Raw genomic sequence first — 20,234 nt, forward strand, 5'->3', positions numbered from 1 at the left:
TTCTCTGCCCATTGGCATTGGGCAGCCCGATAAAATCGACCACTAGCGGATGAGATTTTATTTTTGCCAAAACTCGTTCGCGCGAGATCTCCAAAGCCAAACGGCAAGTGAACTGTGAGGGAGTGAAATGTTGGGTGGAAAATATTGCATACGGATGGGGTTGAGATACATGGAGAAAATGTCGTTAGGAAATGTACATAAATTGTGTCACCAGCAGTGCTGTCCACTAACAGCTATGGTGCTAGGTAGGGTTGTAACCATTTAACAGGACGAAGGGGTGCCGTACCCCTAAAAATGGTCGACATAATTTCGTGCAAAAGTGTGATTTTTTTAATTGCAACCCGTTATAAGCAGGAGTAGGACAGGAGAGCGAGAAAAGCAAAATGGAGGACATTTATATACTTTAAAAAAAAGAACCACGATAACTTACATATTAAATTTTTCCAACACATGCGTGCATCCGTGAACCGTGCTGATTTAATTTTGAAACCAAAAACGAATGGTTTGACTTGGTACCAGCAAAATATAAACAGTGCTTTATACCTGCTCACAACGACACGCAAACCGATCATCCAATTTAGATGACGGAATGGGTCCCGAAATCGTGTGTGCGTCAGACGGGGCGAATTTTTTGACGCACTCAAAACTCACCCTGCCACGGGGTTAAAAGGATGGACCGCAGGGCGGTTTGAAGTGACCAGTGTTTTCACATGGAAAATTCCCTCTCGGACTCGAAGTTCCATCGTTTCGTTGGTGGAGAACAAGTGACGCAAAAAAAAGAAAACAGATCGTTCATATAGAAACATAAACCTCTTCCATCGCTTAGTTCCGTCCTCTAGCCTGGCATGAGTTTGATGAAGCTGACATGTGGCACACGCGAGTACACAAATAACCATAGCACATAGCATAGCAGCACACCACTCAAACTAGACTGGTGGGAAACCTTGTGGAGACTGGTTCTGGAATTCAGTGTGACCGAATTGTAGTAGTGGGAAAGGACAAGCTCTTCGTAGTCTTTCTCTTTTTCCCTCTCTCTGTGTCTCTTTGCGGCACAAGTTGGGTGTCAGTTTCATTTAAAATTCGCTTCCCCAATACTTATTCCCTCCCCTTCCCGACAGGCAATCAGCAGAAACAGATGGTGACAACATCCACCCCTCCCCAGGAAGGGGATGGATTGAAAAGGACAAAAAAACAAGGGGCGGTGGGTGAAAAAAAAAAACTTTGCCAAATAAAATTGTAAACACAAACTATACGACCGATTCACAACTGCATTGCGAACTGCTCGTTGAAGCCATAAAACAGCCAAATAAACTTCCATTTCTCGTTGCACATGGATGTTGATTTCTTTTCGTTCCTTCCCGCACCCAGTGGAACGCGCATTTGTACGAACAGATAGTTTTTCCGATTTTTGTGTTTTTCGTTTGTTATCTTTCTCATCCGTCATTCAAGCGAGCTTTTGTTGTTGGGCTACTGTTTTGTAGCTTCAGCTCCTGCCGCGCCACCTAAGCATCTTTCCGTTTGGAAATGCACGATGAATAGAAATGCAATTGCATACGAAAACAAGATCATGGCTTGACGATTTTGGCAAATTAATTAAATTTCACTATGATGCTCGTGAAACGTCCTGTGCTATCAGTAACGATTGCTTTTTGAAGTTTATTTTTTTATTATCAACGAAACGGGTTAATTTGTGCAAAGAAATACTATACAAAGCCAGGGCAGGAATAATTGTTGATTGAAATGTATAGAAATAGATTTTTTTAACATATTGATGCATTTTTTAGTCTTTTTCCCGCATTCGTCTTACTGCTTCTAAACCTTTTTTTCTTTTACAATTTTTTACTCTTTTGATTTAAACCTTACTCGAATGAAGTTAATACTTCTTTGAGCAGGATGGATGGATTTTTGTTTTAGATTTTTTAAACTTCAACTTCATCTGCGTGACACTAAACGATTGAACTAAATGATGAAAGAATATTTGTTATAATAATTCATGATACAATTACCATAAAATTTTATTGAAAATTGATGGTTTGTGTTGATATTTTCTTAAATTAAATATTCAAAACACTATTCAATAAGCAAACAATAAAAAACTCTTTTTATTTATGTTGTTAACAATTGACTTACATTCATGCATTCCACCGTGTTTAATATACACTTTAATGTATTTTTTATATATGGGATCCTGACACTTCCATCACTTTCCAGCCACTCGTATAAGTACCAAGGTCTAGCAAATCACTTCGCTAGTAATCTTTATTTGCATCCGCGATTTGCATAATTGATCGCCATCGCATCGATTCGAGCACGTGGCACCGTTCGTGGATGATACCCTTGAAAAAAAAAACGGCGAATGTTGCGCTTTGTAGCAAAATCAATCAACATGAGCGTTTCGCGAGCATATAAATCCATCAGTTGGAGCCTGGTTGCACGATTTAACCAACTTCCGGCAAGTACGCGAACGGGTGCTTCGGTACATTTTAATGAGCAAAACATGACACTTTAAGCTGACGGCTGTCAGCGTTTTGTTTTGAATTATTGTGTTGAATCTGGTGGGAACTTTCGCTTCATAGAACGAGATGCCCTGAAACAGGCAACGGCAACGAGGCCCTGTCAATCGTTTGGATCAAATTGAACTCGATGAAATATTGACCTGCGTCGTAGTGAAACGTTCTTACCGCTGGTAAAATCATTTTTCAACTTGAGTTTCGTCTTCAAGTCTGCAAACATTACACACAAAAAACGGAAAAAACTGCGCTCCATAAAATCGCTTTTTCTCTCATCAATCTGTATCGAGACGGTTTCGGTGGCCGGTAACAGCAATAAACGTATAAAAAATCGATTCAAAACGCCGCTTCGGCGACGGATGAAACTGTGGAATCCGCACGAATGTTTACATTTTGTCAATGCTATAAATATTAATGATGTTGATGAACCCCGCAGATTGAACTGTCTGAACGGCATGAAATGATTTCGGAACGGTCGGGAAATCATCACAACTGATCGAAGCCCGATGATAGCCCCCTCCACTCAAAACAGCCAGTCGATGTAACAAAAGTGAAAGCGAGAAAGTGTTTGTTGTTGTTTTTTGTGTTTTCCGGTAGTGTGCTGAACGTGTTCCAGACGATGGAAACGTGATGGAAAATGGGTGGAAAATTCTGTGGAGAGCTAATTAAAATTTTCCACCCCGATTAAAACGATGCGACCGGTGTACCGCGGTGGCCAGACAACGCGGTACGCGTGACATCTGTTCGGGAAAGCAAATTTTCCGACTATCGCGGTAGAAAATTCGTCATCACATAGCGTGCTGAACCTTGCACGAGTGTTTTGCGTAATGGTTGTCTGTCTCTTCCAAAAAAAAAATCTTCTATCAGATCACCGGAATATCATCATCAGAAGCTGCTAAACGAAGAAGCAAACATTTCTTTTCCAATTTTCTTACCAAGCCGCCCATTGGCGCACTATGAAAACACGGAACCAAAACCATCAACACCAAGACCACGTCATACATTTCGATTTCCCTGCTGCTGCTGCTGCTGCAAAGAGGGGACATGGGTTTTCACCGATGATTTATCACCACCATCGGTGTAACGACGTTGGACCTTGCGCGATACACTTGCGTGTGGTAGTGGTCCTTCCACTGACGGTGGTGACGCTGTGACGGAGTGCTTTATTTATCATTTCACCTCACCACTGGATTTACTTCATTTCCTTCCGGCCGTCAGAGAAGCGAATTTGGCGTTTCCAGTGTTTGGTAGGCGGAAGAATGTAGGGCACAGCGAAATGGGAGATGGGAAACAGATAAAGATAGATCGTTTGTAGCGACAGATCGTTTGTGCAATAAACCACACGCACACATTCATATACTGCGTACACGATGAGGTTACGTGCACGTGGAGGACGCGAAAACAATTTATATTTTAATTACCTTTAAGAAAATGTTTTAAGAGACGAAAATTTAAAAGGAACTCCGTGAATCAGTGATGATTATCTAGAATATCTGTACACGACAGATTATCTAGAATATCTGTACACGACATTACAACGATCCAACTACGAAATCTCCAGCAGTTTTTGTGAATTAAAGTAACATTTCATCAACCAAAGCGCCTTTCAGTATGCAATCCGCAAGGCAAAACATATTTAATAAAAGAAAATGTTTCGTTTATGATTCAAATTGACTGTCACTGTGTTGATAGCATTCTTGTTTGGCAATAATTTAATTTTAAGGAGTAATTCTTCTTCTTCTTCTTCTTCTTCTTCTTCTTCTTGGCTTTAACGACCTTACAGGTCACGCCGGCCATTTCTGGCTTACTAGACTTATTTTTACCACGTAGCCGGATAGTCAGTCCTTGCTACGGGGGGACGGTCCAAATGGGATTTGAACCCGGTCCAGCCGTGTGGACTGGCGCCGTTTATCATATGCACCACCAGGCCACCCCTTTAAGGAGTAATTGGTTTATAAATAAAAATTGTATTCCTCGTCATGTATTTATGGAAGCTTGAAATGAAACAACAATGACAACAATATCCGTAAATACATTCCTCAATTTCTTATAGTTTGCCTACAAATTCCCAACTCGCTAGGATTTGACACTTACAGCAGATTATCACACACCCCACTGTGTGCCCACTTGAGCACAACAGCAGTACTCAAACAATGTGCCCGAACGTGACCGCTACCTTCCTAGCGCTGATAACAAAATCCTATCAAAAACAAATCCTCACCCTCCCGGGGATTCTCGCAAAACGCAGCGAACACACTCTAGCCACTTGAAAATCACCAAATTCGAAAGTAAAATATTGACTCTACTGGACATTTTCCCCGACGTGCGGTGCCCCGCGCTTGTGTGTGTGTGTGCGTGGGAGTGTTTTTTTTTACGGACGCATCGCCCGATGGCGAAGGGCGACGGAAAGGACGGATTTGCATTAACAACTCGAGGCAAACTTTTCCAACAATCAAATCGCATCCCCTTCGACCCACACCCCGCTTCGCACGATTGTTCAGGACACCTGATTAGGAAAGTGTTTCGTTTCAGTTATGTTTTTTGTTTTGCCTTCCTCTCAACTGTTGTTTACCACTTGTTTCATCGCACTCATGGTTCGGTGTGGCTAAAATAAGGCCGTCAGCAGGCCAGTGCTGCTGATGATGGAACGTCTCGTCCAGTGATTGCACGGCACGGCGTTGCCCTCGGGGAAATCGCTTTTCAATTCTAATAGCGATCCTAAACATACATTGCACAGTGTGAGACGACAAAGAGACTCGGTCCGACGCGGGTGAAGTGCTTTAAGAAGAGATGTCCTTTCCGGTGGCCCTTAAAGCGAAAACTCCACTGATGGAGTGTGCTGTGGGGATTGTTTTGCCTTCCAAGTAGCGGCAGCCTCAAGAAGCATGCTTGCATAATCAAATACCCAAACACTCATAGTAGAAAGAGCAAGAAAAAAAAGTCTTTTTAGTTTTGAACACCGACAAGTTCTCCAAAAACACCCTTCCCGTTAACGAGGCACGATTAATGGCAGGATACACTTCGTGCGCACCCTTTCCTAAGGGCCTCATCGAAAGCCTCAAAGAGATATGTACACGAGTGAAGAAAAACAATTGTCTCTAATTAAGCATGCTACACTAAGTTATGCTTTTCGTTGGAAAGCTTATTGTCAAAACCGTACCCTCCCCCCTGGGGGAGAATTATCCTCGAAACACACACATTAACAAATAAACTCGGAGGCACGTAAAAAATGCCGTTTGACTTCCGGACTTCGAGGTGGTAAAACTTCATCTGGGATAGGGGTGTCCCTTGTTTTTTTTTATGCTATCTACAGTACACAAGGATAAAGTTCGGTCTGTAGACAAACAAAACGAAAATAACACAAGAGCAAAAAGAGCTCTGCAATCATCACACTGCTTGCCTCCAGCTTGCGAGCAGCACTGGAACTGCTTCCATCACCATATCATAACGCTTCTAACCTTCTATGACCCCTTTTTTCCTCATGTCGTTTTTTTCCCTCTTCTTATTTTTTCCCTATGTTTGCAACATATTCAAATACACATCACCGGGCGGTGGTGCTGAGTTGGATGTGGGTTGAAGTTGCAAACAACCAACCAAAAACCCAACCGAAACACTCGCTCAGGACTTTAATCAAGAGGATCATCATCAACATCTATCTCCCGGCACCGTTTAGATTTCCACCATTTCCCTTTCATTCCCACCGTACCCTGCTGTGACAGGTTTGTAGCAGTAGAATGTAGGGGGTGGCAAGAATTTTCAATTAATTTTCCAAACTTCCACACCCGCAATCGTACGTCGCGCGAGAGCATTGGAGTGGCCCGAACTCACACACATTCATTCCCATAAATACAACGCATCGCAAGAACGTAGGCATTTGTTCGGTGCAAACAAATATTTATTAATATTCTTTACGATTTGCCACCGTACGCGACACAGTCGTCACATAGAGGCCGCCGAAAAATTCGCCTCACATACCAGTCTCAGCCTCTTTCGCTGTTTCTCCCCTTATCAAGGTCGCTACGCCTAGTGACGAATGTGTATTTACCCTGGAAGGTTCTACCAACTCAAAGAGAGAGATAGAGAGAGAGAGATTTTTTTAGGTGTGTGTGTGTGTGTTACCAACCTTTTCAAAGAATTGCATGGGCTCGTGGCACTGGATCAACATAATTCACACAAAATTCCTTTGAGCGGCGAGTAGCGCTATCTGGGTGCAAACATACGGGGAAAATAAACGCCGAAAACCTTCAACGGCACTGCTGCTTGCAAATCATTTCAAACGTAATGAAGAAGTTTGCTGCATTCCACACACATACATAGACAAAAAACTGGGTAAAATTGAGAAAATTCTTGAGCTAAAGTTTCTATTAGATAACACCTTTAATGTGGGGTTGACATGTTCGTTTATTCATTTTTTTTTACAAAAAGAAACTTCTTTCCGTTTAAGAGTAATATCCTTCTCGTTTTGAAAAACTCATTTTTATTGACCTAAAATTATAAGGGGCATTTCCGCTCAACACCCTACCTCTCCTACCCTTCGCACGGAAAATGTTGACAAACGTTGGCGTCTAATGAATGTCGGTCGCGCCAAAGGTCTTGCATTTCAAATCTATCACGCGTACGCAATTTGTCTCACCAGCTGGACCGTCGGTTCGGTGCTGCACCAACTATCACCTAATTTTCACCACAACCAAAACTTAATTTCTTTCCCCCGTTTCCGTCCTCTGCGTGTAAAAAGGGTGGACGGGTGCAATCATTACACACTGGCTACACTAGAAGCCACGTCCACGGTGCGTATCTTCATGTGCAATCCAACCCAGGCTACGGTTCGCCTGCAACGACACATTGTTGCACATTCGCGCCAACCGACTCACCCGACGAACGGGTCGGAGGACTCCAAACATGCTTCATAATTTCTCACTGTCACTCCGGAGACGTCGCATCGGTGTTGTGATCGCAATCGGTGCAACACATGCAACATGCCGTCGTCCATCATATGGTTACCACCGGGGATGCACGTGAGCTCGCTTTAAGCGAAAATTGTACGAAGATCACGGATGTCACCAAACTACCAAGGAACACGGGAAAACGTGCACGGGAAGAGGTCACCTGTGACTTGCCCGGTTGCGGTAGTTGTGGCACCTCTAGCTTGCTTTGGAAATCATAAATCTTTCTCGTTTGCTTCTCCCTGTCCGGTTTTTTCTTCCGTCTCCTCACACCAGCCATTTTATTTGCGCGGGAAATGCGTCCACCGGTGTGGTGCTATTGCTTACAAGAGAAAGATTCCACCATGGCTGACACATTGTCATCAGTCGGCGATGGTGTGCGGTTTCTGAGATGTGATACCGAGAGCTTTCTTTTCTTTTCTCTACTTTCTTTGTTTGCATAAAGTCTTACAATGGTTCATCCTGTACACGAAGGACAATGTGAGAACAAATGCATTGGAATGTCACCCATATGGTGCCTAGGACAACAGTGCAAAGTTCGCTCATGAAAATGATAGCGTATCTTTATTGTCGTCTGCATCCGCTTCATTCTTACATCGAGAAATTTCTTTCCTTCACTCAACAAAACAAATATATGAATCGTGAGAAGTGTATAAAAGATAAATTATACAGTAAAAATCATACCGCCTCATATTTGAGATTTAAATTCACGCTGTTTGTTCGTTGAGTACGTGAGCCATCGCTCGTGTTAAGAAGAGTTGCTTACCAAAAAAAAAAAGAATATCCTCAGTTGGTTTTAATTCAAGCAGCACCTTGTGTTAGCACAACAGAACAAAGCTGAACACTGGATTGAAGACACTTCTGATGGTGCTTTCCACAAGGACGGTGCAGAGTGCATCTTTCTACTGCTGGCTTGTTTGAAAAGCAGACACGTCAGATGCATGATTGTGGCTGCAGATATCTCGAGGGTGTTTTTGTTTGGATTTGATTTAACTTAATGGTTTCATCTGGTGCTGCATCTGGTGTTGAATCTGAGATAACAAGTGCAAATTTCTAGGCTTGTGCGAGTTCAATTATTCTTCTTAGTAGGTAAACATTTAACAAAAAAAAAACGCCTAAAGTTATGCAAGCTGCACTGCATCAATAGGCTTATAACTTATTTTTAACAAATAAATAGTTTGTTATTAGTACATTCCTTTTTTATTTTACTAAAATTAAGCCCACTTTAATCGCTTTAACATGCCTTTATCTCGAAGCAATCTCGAACAAAATACACCCATGACCTTAAACTCTGCTAAATCTGCTTCGCTGTTGGAGTGTGTGACAGGAACCTTGTCCGTCGTCTGTCGTCTGTCAGCTTATGTAACATATGCACGATCCTCTCGACACATACACGGGCAAAAAACCTTCATCCCGTCCATTACCCGGCCCACCCAGGTTTCCTATCTGACTTGCCACCCTACACGATGGTGCTTATCATCTGCTTGGAGGTGATTAATCTTTCTGCTTTGCGGCACTGAAAACATAAAAATATCCACGGTTCCATCGCCATCCCGCCCAACAATCAAGCCGAACCGACCGGATATTACATACGAGCACTCGTACAAAATCCTTTTTCCGATCGACCTACATCATCTCATGATGGCGGTGGATGGCCACCACCAGCAAACATCCATCCACCGACAGCCTCCTACCAACCAGTGTACCGGACAGTGTCTTTTATTTCTGAACTCACTCATTAAAAGCAATTATCAACTTTTTCCATCGCACTTTTCCGACACTTTGCTTCGACGCGAGCGAAGGTTATTTTGTTCTATTTATTTTTTCACCCCTTCCTTTCTTTTGTAGCTCTTTACAACACGACCTTCTGCATGAGTCGTGTAAGAGCACCATTTACTGAAAGCCATTTTAATCACGGTCCCCCCCGTAATCAGGCAAGCTTGGGAAGGCAGCTTGGTGTACGGTGCGTTATTTTATCTGTGTCACTGGTCGCACATTTACTGTCGCTTTTAGGATGCCATGCGAAAGTGCACTAAATCCTCTATTTATGATTCTCTCATCTAGCGTTTTACATGGGGAAACACGCACACTTAAATACACCCCAAAATGGGACACAATTTAAGCTTATAAACCTGTTACGAATGCACCCTGGTTGCATATGCAATGAGTTCAGTTGGGGACAATAAAGCACCCAACTGCATGGCCATCATCGATTACCTCATTCGCCTCCTTCTGATCGCATCCGGAGAGGATCGATTTGAGTTGCTTCATTTTTTTAAACTCCACTCTATAGAGCCATGATCATCAGGATGCAGAAAGCAAATAAAGTAAAACAAAAAGAATGGCCAAAAAAAAACTACATTGGATCCGATTGACGTGGATGACAAAGCCACAGAAACAGAAGTGCACCCGATGAGAAGCCGCTAAAGGATGTGTTGTTGCTGTTTACCCATCGATTGTGTTCTCTCTTCTCGCTCTTTTTTGCGCGATGTTCGTTACACATCGGGCCCGCTTAAACGAATGCGTCCACTGCTGGTGCATCGACCAGGATAACGAGAAAATCGGCTCGTGCTCTCTGCGCCATTTTCCTTTCCTTCCCTGGTTCGGAACTGATGCGTTCCTGATAAACCCCTGTCCGGGGTTTGCGCAAAGGTACTTCGGTTTACCAGTGCAACAGCAGCACCGCCGAAGACCCGATATGATGATAAATGGTGGTAATAATTGGAAAATAAATGGGCTTTCCATTATGCTGGCCTGCGGGAGCGGCAACAAATTGGAATTATCCAATTGGAAGTTAATTTCAACCTACTCGAAAAAAAAAATAATCCCACCATCAAGCAGAAGGACCCATAGCGCTGGATTGTACGTGGCATTGGGATGATCGGAACTTTTGGGTTGCAGATTTGCTGCCACGTTCTGATCCGTTTGTTCCGTGTGGAGAAAACTGAAACCTTTAACGATTTCCTCTCATTTAGTTTTTAAACTACTTAATGTTATAGGAACGTTTGATAGATTCCCTGCAAGTACCATCATCCAGATCAATTCCATTTAAATGAAATTTCTTACTTTTCCCACGAAAGAATTCATTCGAAAAACAATTTATTGAATGCTTTACGTTTTATTACAACGAAAGTACACATTGTGAGGCCACTATTTCAATTGATTAAGTTCGAATTCCCGAATAAATTCCGGCATCGGAACGAATTTGCTCGCAGCTGCAAATGCGAGGAAATTATAATTATTTTAAATCCAGCACCTTGCACCACCATGTGCCCAACCGGAACATCCCAGAAAGAATGCTCACGGGTTGTGCACGTAATGAACTCACCACTCCCATTTTTCCCCACTCACTGATGCATTTCATTGTGTGTGGGTTTATTCCTTTTTTAAATAGGGTGTATATTTTCATCCACGTTAATACACCTGATGGAGCGGTCGAGTGCTCAATCGCGTAACCACGTCGCCGGTTTTATTCGGCGATGAAGCAAAAATTAACCCACCTCGTTCGCGTTGGTATGTTTGGATTGTGATAGTTTTTCAATTAACCTACAATACGGCGGGTTCAAGCGATAGCGAACCACGAGCAAACCGCTACCACCACCACCGTCGCCCGCAATGTTACGACAAATCACCGGAAATGAGTGAACACGGGCAAGCAGAAGGATCAGTGATGAGCTTTTGTTTTGTATTTTCTTTTTTTACGATGAACTTGTTAGACCCACCTCGGTATGGTTCGATGAAAGACGGAAGCATAATGAATTCTTTTATGCACCCAATAAGGGTCCCTTTCTGACGAAGCGGCCGCTCTAGAGACTTGTGTTTTTTTCTCTTTCCTGCGAACGCTTCGTCTACTACCATGCTCCGGGCCACGGGCACGGGAGTGAAGAATCCGTCAAATGTGCACATAAAAAAAGGCAGAAACCACTCGCTGATCTTAGCGCTGCGGCACGAATACAACGAATACAGCATTAGTTGTTGTTGCACGGAAGCGCTCCTAACCTAAGCGCCCTTGACGACGATAGCTTCCGTAAATGGGTACCCGGGTGGAGCCGTAGAAATAAAACGCAAGAAACAATCCAGACGAGCTTCTTGAGATGCTCGTAAATCATGGGCCGCACGGGCAGACGTTGCCTTGTAGTTAAGCCAAAGGTTCGTCGTCTACGATGTTTGCCACGGCGTTGTACAACAAGTAGCAGCACCAAAGAAGCGCAACCATCAGCAAAGAGGCATAAAATAAAAGCACTAGCAGGCGACTGAAATAGCCTGCAAATGCCCCCTTCACTTGGGTATTGTTTTCCGCCAGCTGGGATGAGGAAAACTGCAATTCAAGTCTTTCCGTTTTAAAGCTGCTTCCATGCACTTGGAATGTTGGGTTTATTGTACAAAAGGTGCTTTATTTCTGTATTCTTTTATGTTTCTTTTTTGTTTTGCTCTCGTTTGTAACGATCCTTCATATCAATTCATCAATTCTATGCTTAACAATCCCTAACCGATAGTTGAGTTTTTTTAGTCATTTCTACCAACTACTGGGCGCCTCCATCAATCGTACGCATTTCGCTGGATACAACCGTTCCGTCCCGATTTGTGAGTAAAAAAAGCATTTTTATTTGCTTGTTGCATCTCAGTACAGCGTAGCGGATTAACACAATTTTATCCGGAAGCATTTACGATTCCAATGTACCCAGTCGGTACAGCGATGCTCTTATTGATGGTGAAGGCAAGAACATTCTTCTAGGGGTTTTTCGTTATTCGATTTCAAAGCAGTACATCGGCGCGCTTTCTTGTCGGTACAACGGGTTTTGCAGGTTCACCAGTCTAGTAAGAACATCCCGAAGCACAAAACCCCAAAGTCCCGTGTCCATTTGCTGTTGTCCTTTCATTGCAGCTTTTCCCTTTTGAAGCTTGTTCTCTGCTGTGTTCGGTGTGTTGTGTGAATGTATTCGCCACTCGTTTTCGATCCAATGCAATGCACTCACTTCCTGACATCCGTACATCGACCGCATCGAGCATTGCAATGAGCTTGGCAATTTTTATTGTTGTTTTGCTTATTTATTTCCGTTTGGTGCGGGAATGCACCAAAGTAGAAAGAAAGCGGGCAACGTGCAGTACGCCTAACCTATCTGCTTCAGCACTAACAACAACCAGCTGATGATAATGCTGCTGTTGATGATGATGATGTTGTTGATGATGGTACAGAGATTTCATTTTCACATTTTTCTCTAGCCCGGAGTGTCGCTAATCCGGCTGTCTCTCCACTCCATCGCACGGTCTTTGTGCGAAAGTACGTGAAGCCACTGCATTCAACCTTTGCGCCGTGTTGGGATCAGACTGAGCGATGCACTCTATAAATCCTCAAACCATGGGTGGAATATATTTCTTATGTTGTTTCTCGTGACACTCGACAATTTACGATAATTGCCAGCGAACGCGATAGCACCCCCAAGTGGAAAAGGTTGTGTAAGGAGACATGAATAGGAAATGGGTACTTATGCAGCCCGATACCGATGTGAGGAACGGTTTTGCTGGGGTGCAAGCAAGTGGTTGGAATGTCCTCCGAATGTCCTGTTGCTGTTGCGAAGAAGCTACAACAATGGGACATACATTCCACTGATCTTTCTGCTCCCAAAACACCGCCGCGTAACAATAATCCTCGTTAAGACAGAGAAAAAAAACACTCCAACTTAACAGGAAGCGACATACTTGTGAACAATATAAAAAAGGGACACTAAGGAAGTTTGTCCACCAGGTACTTGAAGCGGTGTGAGTGAAACTAAAGCAAGAATGGTCAGATTACGGCCAGGAAAGCTAACAACAAATATACAGACACACACAGAGTTCGTCGCACGAACCATTCGATTATCCAACCCTCCGCCCCAAAGGAAAAGCGACAGCGGACACACGCGGCAAACACGAAATATTGCCATCCATTTTGCTCGTGTAACATTTTTATCATGTGGTACATAAATTTTCCTTCCTGTTGAAATTTCAAACCAACCCATTGCTTCCTGCTCGCTGCGAAAGTTACATGCGATCCGTCGTGCGCTATCGCCTTCCGTCCAGATGCATGCCCCCGTGCCGGGTTCTCACGTGGGTGAGATGAAAGCATAAAACAAATGGAAAATCATGGGCAAAATGGGTGAATAAATTGACTATTCTTCATGCGCTAGAGCTGGTTGTTGATGATAGGTTTCAATCGACGAGGATGTTAAAATTGTGTAAAATATGAGAGGAAAATTTTTGAATTGCGGTGCAATACACATGCATTAAAAATTTCATGAAATAAATTCAACAGTTTTTTTTGTATCCAAAAAAAATCTTCAAAAGTTTGTTCACAAGAAATTTAATGAAATTATTAAAAATGCAACTTTATTTTCATACCCAAACACAACACGAATAATCGTTTATTTAAGGTTGAATTTTCCGTATGTTTCGTAGCAGTGCTACATCACTTCAGTTACAATTTTCCAACGACAACGCGGTTACTTCACAAGCTTATCCGGCCGAAAACCGGGTCGAATAATTGTATAACAAAACGGTCCAACCACAGGAATATTAACCGGTACCAAGAAACCAACTCCATTCCCGGGAAGTGAAATAGTTTTCCGGTAGAATTTTAAATTATTAACCACCCAACACTGTCACCTACAGTGAATACATCATATTTAAATGAATTCCGGTTACCGCCGTTTTTCTTCTTGCCCATCCACCGGTTCGACCTTTCCGTACTGGAGGATTCGTTGAAGCATTGAACCATCCCTCGGTTCGGTTATGTTGGTCGCGCAGCATGAATGTTGGCTCGAGCTTTTTCATTCAACCGATCGAAAAGTTTCCGGTGAAGCTTTTCTTTTTCCCTTAGTTTGTCTCCTTCTTTGCATAGTGTTGCATTTTGCATGTTGAAGTGTTGAGTTGTGTTTTATGAGTATGTGCGTTTTTTTTCTATGTGTGTGTGCGAGCGTTTTTGGTCCTTTCCCCGTCATAATCATTCTGCCGAGAAAGTGGACCTTTGTGCATGCAGAAGAATTTTCCACCCGGTCTGGTTTGGCCAGCAAAGGCAAAGGCCAGTGTCCATTATGTAAACCACAATGGCAATGGTGCGGTTGTGCACCTTTTGTGCATTGTGTTACGCAGGAAGCGAAACTCGCAACTTTGGATGTCACGGAAAACAAAACATAATAACGTCACACGGAGCATTTGCAACCACCCACGGTCGATCGGTGGAATAGAGCGGTAAACTCCAAATATGAAACCTCCAAGCTCCGGAAGAAAGTGTTTGAAAAGAAGCGGACTTTTCCGTGGGTTTATTGTTTTTTTCTTTCTCCAGTTCCCTTGAGCTGTATTGTTCCACCGCATGGTGTAGCAAAAATGCAAAGGAAATCATCTAAAATGGTAACGATGCTCGGGCTTTTTGGGGAGGAAAACATCGGGAAAGCAACATCCATTCACGGGCCACACAGAGGACACACAGGATGGTCGGACAGGATGGTACAAAATGGAATATCCTTTTGGGATGCTTCCTGCACGACGACGACGACGATGTTCCCGCTATCCAACGGGGCGAGTAGCGTATCTTTCGGTGTGCCTAATGCCGCCTGCAGACCAGTTTCCCGTTTCACTTCCCGGTGGAGTACAATGGCGGGCGTATTCAACTTTCACCCTTGCGCGGTGAAGAAAGGAAAATGTCACCGTACCGAAAAGGGGTAATAAGCTTTCCCCCCACCCACCTTTTGGATACGTGGAAAACAGGTATTTATTTGTCTCGAGCAGTTTCTCTCTTGATGCACATGTATGCAACACGGCACCAAAAAAAAACACTCGTTACGAGTTGCCACCGACGACAACAATCGTCTTTTTGGCATTAGAGTTTTCCACCCACAGCAGGTGATTTCGGTAGTTTCTTTTTGGAGTTGCGACGAATCTCGAACTTCCTGTACCCTGTGCCGGTTACCACCAGTTACTGCAGGTTCACTTTTGCCCGAGGTTTCCCTCCGGTGGGATTGCAGATATGGCCACCTTCGAGCTACTTTCCGTGCTGTAATCTTAGCCAGTTCTTGCGTCTTTTTTTTTTGTTAGTTCGAAACCTCGGACGACCTGGTACAATGAAGTCTAAAAACATTGGAACCAGCGTTAGGTTTTGGTAATAAGGCAGGATCTCGGTAGCTAAGCTAGGGCCAACACTTTCACGGTAAAGTTGTGTACTTTTTTTTGTTTCTTCTCTCGTTGTATTCTCCAAGGAGGAGGGCCAGAAATTTATCGCTCTTTTGTGGTTGGTGGTTTTTACGGCCGCAGTATGGCGTTTTCGAACAAAAGCGACAAAACTCTGGCTGCACACGAACCAGTACTACGTAATTTTAGTCCGAGGAGGGGTTTTTTTTTGTTTGCGAGGGGAAAACCTAAACGATCCGCAACCGGTATGGGAAAGGAAAAACTACACCGAAGGAACAGATTTTCCGTTTAGCTTTCTTTTGGCTACTCGGAACAATTTTTCCCCTCTCTCACTTTGCCTCAAACACGCAGCAACACCTGACTCCAGAAACAGGTGTGACGGTGCATACAGATGCATGTACAATTTTCATTTTTCGGCCCAAAAAAAAAAGCTTTTCTCCAAAGTCTGCACGAAACCTCACACAAAAGGGTGAGTCACTGGATGTCACTGCGGCAAGTGTTTTTGCTTCTCGAAAAGCATTGTTTCTTAGATTTAACACAACACAACACAGCTTCTGAATGGAGTGAAATGTTGTTGCACTTTTATAAAATTACTTCCTCCTTCTTCGTTTCGCGGTTACGAACTTACTTCCAAATTCGCAACAGATTGTGTTTGCGTCCCTTTGACGCTCTAAACTTCTTACAATTATTGTCTCAACCATCATTAACGTTTTGCACTCTTGGCATTCGACCGTTTTCTTTTTTCCACGGCGGGTCAAAAACACACCTTTTGTGCATCGCTTTTAGCAAAACAATTACTCAAAACATTAAAGCAGGGCGTGAAAGTGTTAAACCACTTCCGGGAAATGGAACCTTCCCTAAATAGGGGAACGTTTTTTTTTGTTTGCTTTTTATCATCTTCTAACATGGTGCTTGGTGTAATAAAAAATACACCCCACCAAAAAGGAACTTTTAACGACAAGCAGCTTGTTTTAAAGATTTTCACCATTCTAAACAATCCACTTCAGAGCAAACACATTTATCCACCTCGTTGGGTGAACGAAAGTTTGTTGGTTAGTTGGGTTTTTCTACTTTTGCAAATGTTAAAACAAGATCCAAGAATTTAATCGTTCAAGCAGAAAACGGTAGCAGCTGGCAGGACGGCCGGAAGGCAGTGAATTGGTCTATAAATATTTCCCCAGAACCCTACAGATGAGAAGGAAAGTTTTTTGGTTCGAATAAAATTTCCTCTATCATTTGGATACGAAGCAGAACCGATCAATGTGGTCTATGCTCAAACAATCGGAAGGTTTCCTTTATTTTCCACCCTATCATTGACTGGCGTGGGGCTTGATGGAGGCGCCCAGCTAGGCTTAATCGAACCATACAACCGTACACCAATTTTTGTCTCATTGGACTTTGGAAGAAGTTTTAAAATTTTGAGGAAAAGATTGATAAATTGGGAATTAAAGCGAGTGACAGGAATGAGTCCGTGTCGGATGTTGCGACTACTTGAAAGATTTTCCACTCGAGTGTGTATCACAAGAGAGACTTCGACGACTTCCCCTATCACAAGCTGATAGATCTAGGCCTCATTTTGAATCAAATTTTTAAAACAATTTATATTCCTTATATTGCTATTGCTCGCAGTAACGTCACCGAAGTTGTGAGCTTGAATCCTTGCAAACTCTTACCGTCGGTAACCGCTTTGAAGCTCGCTTTAAACCGTGCTCCAACACGCAAATGAATCAACAGGAAAAGCTGTTATTTATTTACATCATTTTACGGTGTGTTTGTCACCCTGACGTTGCAGTGTGCGGTTCGTGCTGGTGCGCTTTCGCGCACTTTATCTTCCAGGCCCAAAGACGCCTGTTTGTCCCGTTCGCTTGCCGGAAGCGGTTGTTCTTATCCGCCAGAATCATCATGCTTCTTCACCGTCAGCTTCTTGAGCCGGTTTCAGTATCTCGTTTGCCACACCAGCAAACATATATACCTTCCTTTTCCAACAGTAGTCCTTCATCGTTGGCTTCAGCTTCTTGACGTGTGCCCGCGTTCTCATGAAGACATTCGTCTTCATTTTGGGGGTGCCAAAAACCCGAAACAAACCACATGCTGCTGTTGTTGTAGGTATGGAATTTAAAATCCAACCTTCCTTTACGTGCACTGCACGGACAAGCGGACAACCTAAAGCAGCTCCGATGTTGTTGTGGTTGATGAAACAACTCACGTGAGGTGTAATACCCTCAGGAGGACGAGAGAGAGAGAGAGGACGTGGGAAGCGTAGCTTGCGTACCGAAAGGCCCACTTGTATGATCTGGCCTGGTGTTTTACAACACCAAGAGTTGTCAGCGTGCGTGGTGACCTTTTTTTTCGCCTTGCGATGTGAAGCTGTTGGATGTTGCTGTTAGATAAATATTTTGAATTTTTAATTACATTCCACTACTTGAGCTTACAGCGGTGGTGCGATTCGGTTTTTAATACAAAGTTTGCTTACTTTAACCATACGATGATACACATCTTGGTATGGTTGCTTAAGGTTTACTAGCTTCAATGGAATATTTATTTTAAAGATAACATTTAACACGCCTTCACCCTTTAACTGTTTCTTATCGGTCTGTAAAAAACTTACCACACGACTTGATGATTATTTTAGCAATAACGATACACGTTAAAGTATCTTGTCTGCATGAACACCTTCATTTAACAAACGCAAACAGAGGTGATAAACATATAAATAGCTTTGCGAACTTTACTCCACCTTCACCAGTGGGAAACGTGGTGTAAGCATTATCGAATGTAACAAGTAATAATTTACACCCAAGCCATTTACATCCCATTTAACGGTTCCATGGGTTACCGATACCTTCGCGAGAATGGTTTGTACGGATGTACTACCTACCAACTAGCACTAAACATGAAACGCCTTTTTACGAACCAGTTCCCCCCCAACCCTGTTTAATGTATCGTAAAAAAAACTACAACTTTTTTTTTGGTGTGTTGTTTTTCATTATTGTTGTCGTTTGCCTAACCGCCAGCATCGTAATGATGCTGGAAATATGAAGGCAGCCATAAAGAATGCGAGGTTGAAGCTTATATTTATATCACGTTTCTGCCGCACTAGTCGGCGCAACTTTGGTTAGTGGTTAAATGGGCTGAAACGCTGTTTGACATACCTGACATAACTTTGGTTCATTAGTGTTAATCATGTTTATACTGCCGTGCTTTTATTTTATAGATTTGGTGCTTCGAAGCTGGGTGCTTTAGCTTTAGCAAACAGGCGATTCCATTCATAGTTTGTCTGGGTTTGTCCTATAAAACCCTGTCCTATAAAAGTAATTTTCTTTATTTTTTCGGTACCTCAAGAGGTCGTTTCTTGTTTATATCGTTTCGAAAACAAAGGCTTAATATTAGTGTAAAAAATGGCATTTAATTGTTCAAACAAGATTGTTTTGAGGATTTTTTAACGCAAATTGCATACTATTAGGCGCATGAGATTAAAATAGTTATCTTTAATCAAGTACTTACTCCCGTCGGAGTTTTTGTTTTTTTCATATAATATAAAGAGGAAGGTTATAAGAGTGCCTGAATGTATGCAATGAGTGTAACAAAATCATGTTTTTACAAAATTTTTGTTTTTTTTCAACATCTTTAGCAACATTATTATCTTATGCAATACTTGAACAGGAAGAAACTGTTAAGAAGAACAATAAAACATAACCTTTTTTATATTTAATCCGATTTCTTCTTCTGATCGTTTAACTAAGCATACATATTTGCTTCTTTTATTTTCAGATATTCGTACGTCCGGCCAGCGAACGCTGTAAGTATCAATCAATAGAATGAAATAGTCGAAACACCTTCAAGAAAAACGATTTGGTCGCTATTTAATGGCGAAGTTAGGCTCGTTTTCACCGTTGCATACCAATGAGCCAAACCTGGCAGAGGTGGAGCATCGAAAAATCGAAGAAACGTTTTGATCGAACCGAAAACCTTGTATCGCAAAAAGAAAACATCCTCCGACGTAAAAAAAAAACAAGCAACAAGATAAAGGAGAACCGTTTTCGGTGGTTGGCTTTCGCGTGCCGATTGCAAATGGCACGTTTTCAATTAATATCCAATCGATACGATCGATGGTTGTCGAACAGAGGCTTCAGGCTGCAGGAAACAAATTCCCATCGAGGAAATATCCATAGCAACCGTAGATTATAGCCGTCTGGCTTCTCCTCGTGTGTGTCTGTGTGTGTGTGCAGTAAGTGACCTGAAATAAAACATCCAAACTTGCTGCTTAAAGCGCCTCCACCGCACATCTTTTATGTGTGGCAAGCGAAAGGTTGCTTGTTACTTGCACAAGACCTTCGGAAGACAAAAATCAATATATTTTCGTGCGGATTGTAGCGTGGAAAGTTTTTCGGGGGAATTTTCCGCCTATGTCATTGACCCGCAGCACTGACCATACTGGTAGGAAAGAAACTTCTGCTCCTTATGGAAATAACTACAAGACCATTTTTATCTAACTCCGCACCAGCTCTTCGCTTACGCAGAGCTGTACAAATGCAAACAAACGGAAATATCATTCCCCCCCATTTCACGTACTTCACTTCATAAGCCAAGAAATTGAGCCCAGCATAAGGATTGGGTC

General features: G+C 42.7%; 3 protein-coding genes across 8 annotated transcripts in view; 1 reads left to right on the plus strand and 2 right to left on the minus strand.

The window, feature by feature from the left end:
* Positions 1-20,234, minus strand: part of LOC125763414 (CUGBP Elav-like family member 2) — a 258,303-nt gene that overhangs the window by 215,349 nt on the left and 22,720 nt on the right. The window lies entirely within an intron of this gene.
* Positions 1-20,234, plus strand: part of LOC125763505 (stress-activated protein kinase JNK) — a 278,718-nt gene that overhangs the window by 83,796 nt on the left and 174,688 nt on the right. Inside the window, exon 2 of the mRNA XM_049426769.1 lies at positions 19,388-19,415. The gene's annotated coding sequence lies outside the window, so the exon portion shown is untranslated. The remainder of the gene's footprint in view (positions 1-19,387; positions 19,416-20,234) is intronic.
* Positions 1-20,234, minus strand: part of LOC125775013 (uncharacterized protein K02A2.6-like) — a 37,484-nt gene that overhangs the window by 2,674 nt on the left and 14,576 nt on the right. The window lies entirely within an intron of this gene.

This window comes from Anopheles funestus, chromosome 2RL, assembly GCF_943734845.2.
Source record: "Anopheles funestus chromosome 2RL, idAnoFuneDA-416_04, whole genome shotgun sequence".
In the NCBI taxonomy this organism is placed as follows: Eukaryota; Metazoa; Arthropoda; class Insecta; order Diptera; family Culicidae; genus Anopheles; species Anopheles funestus.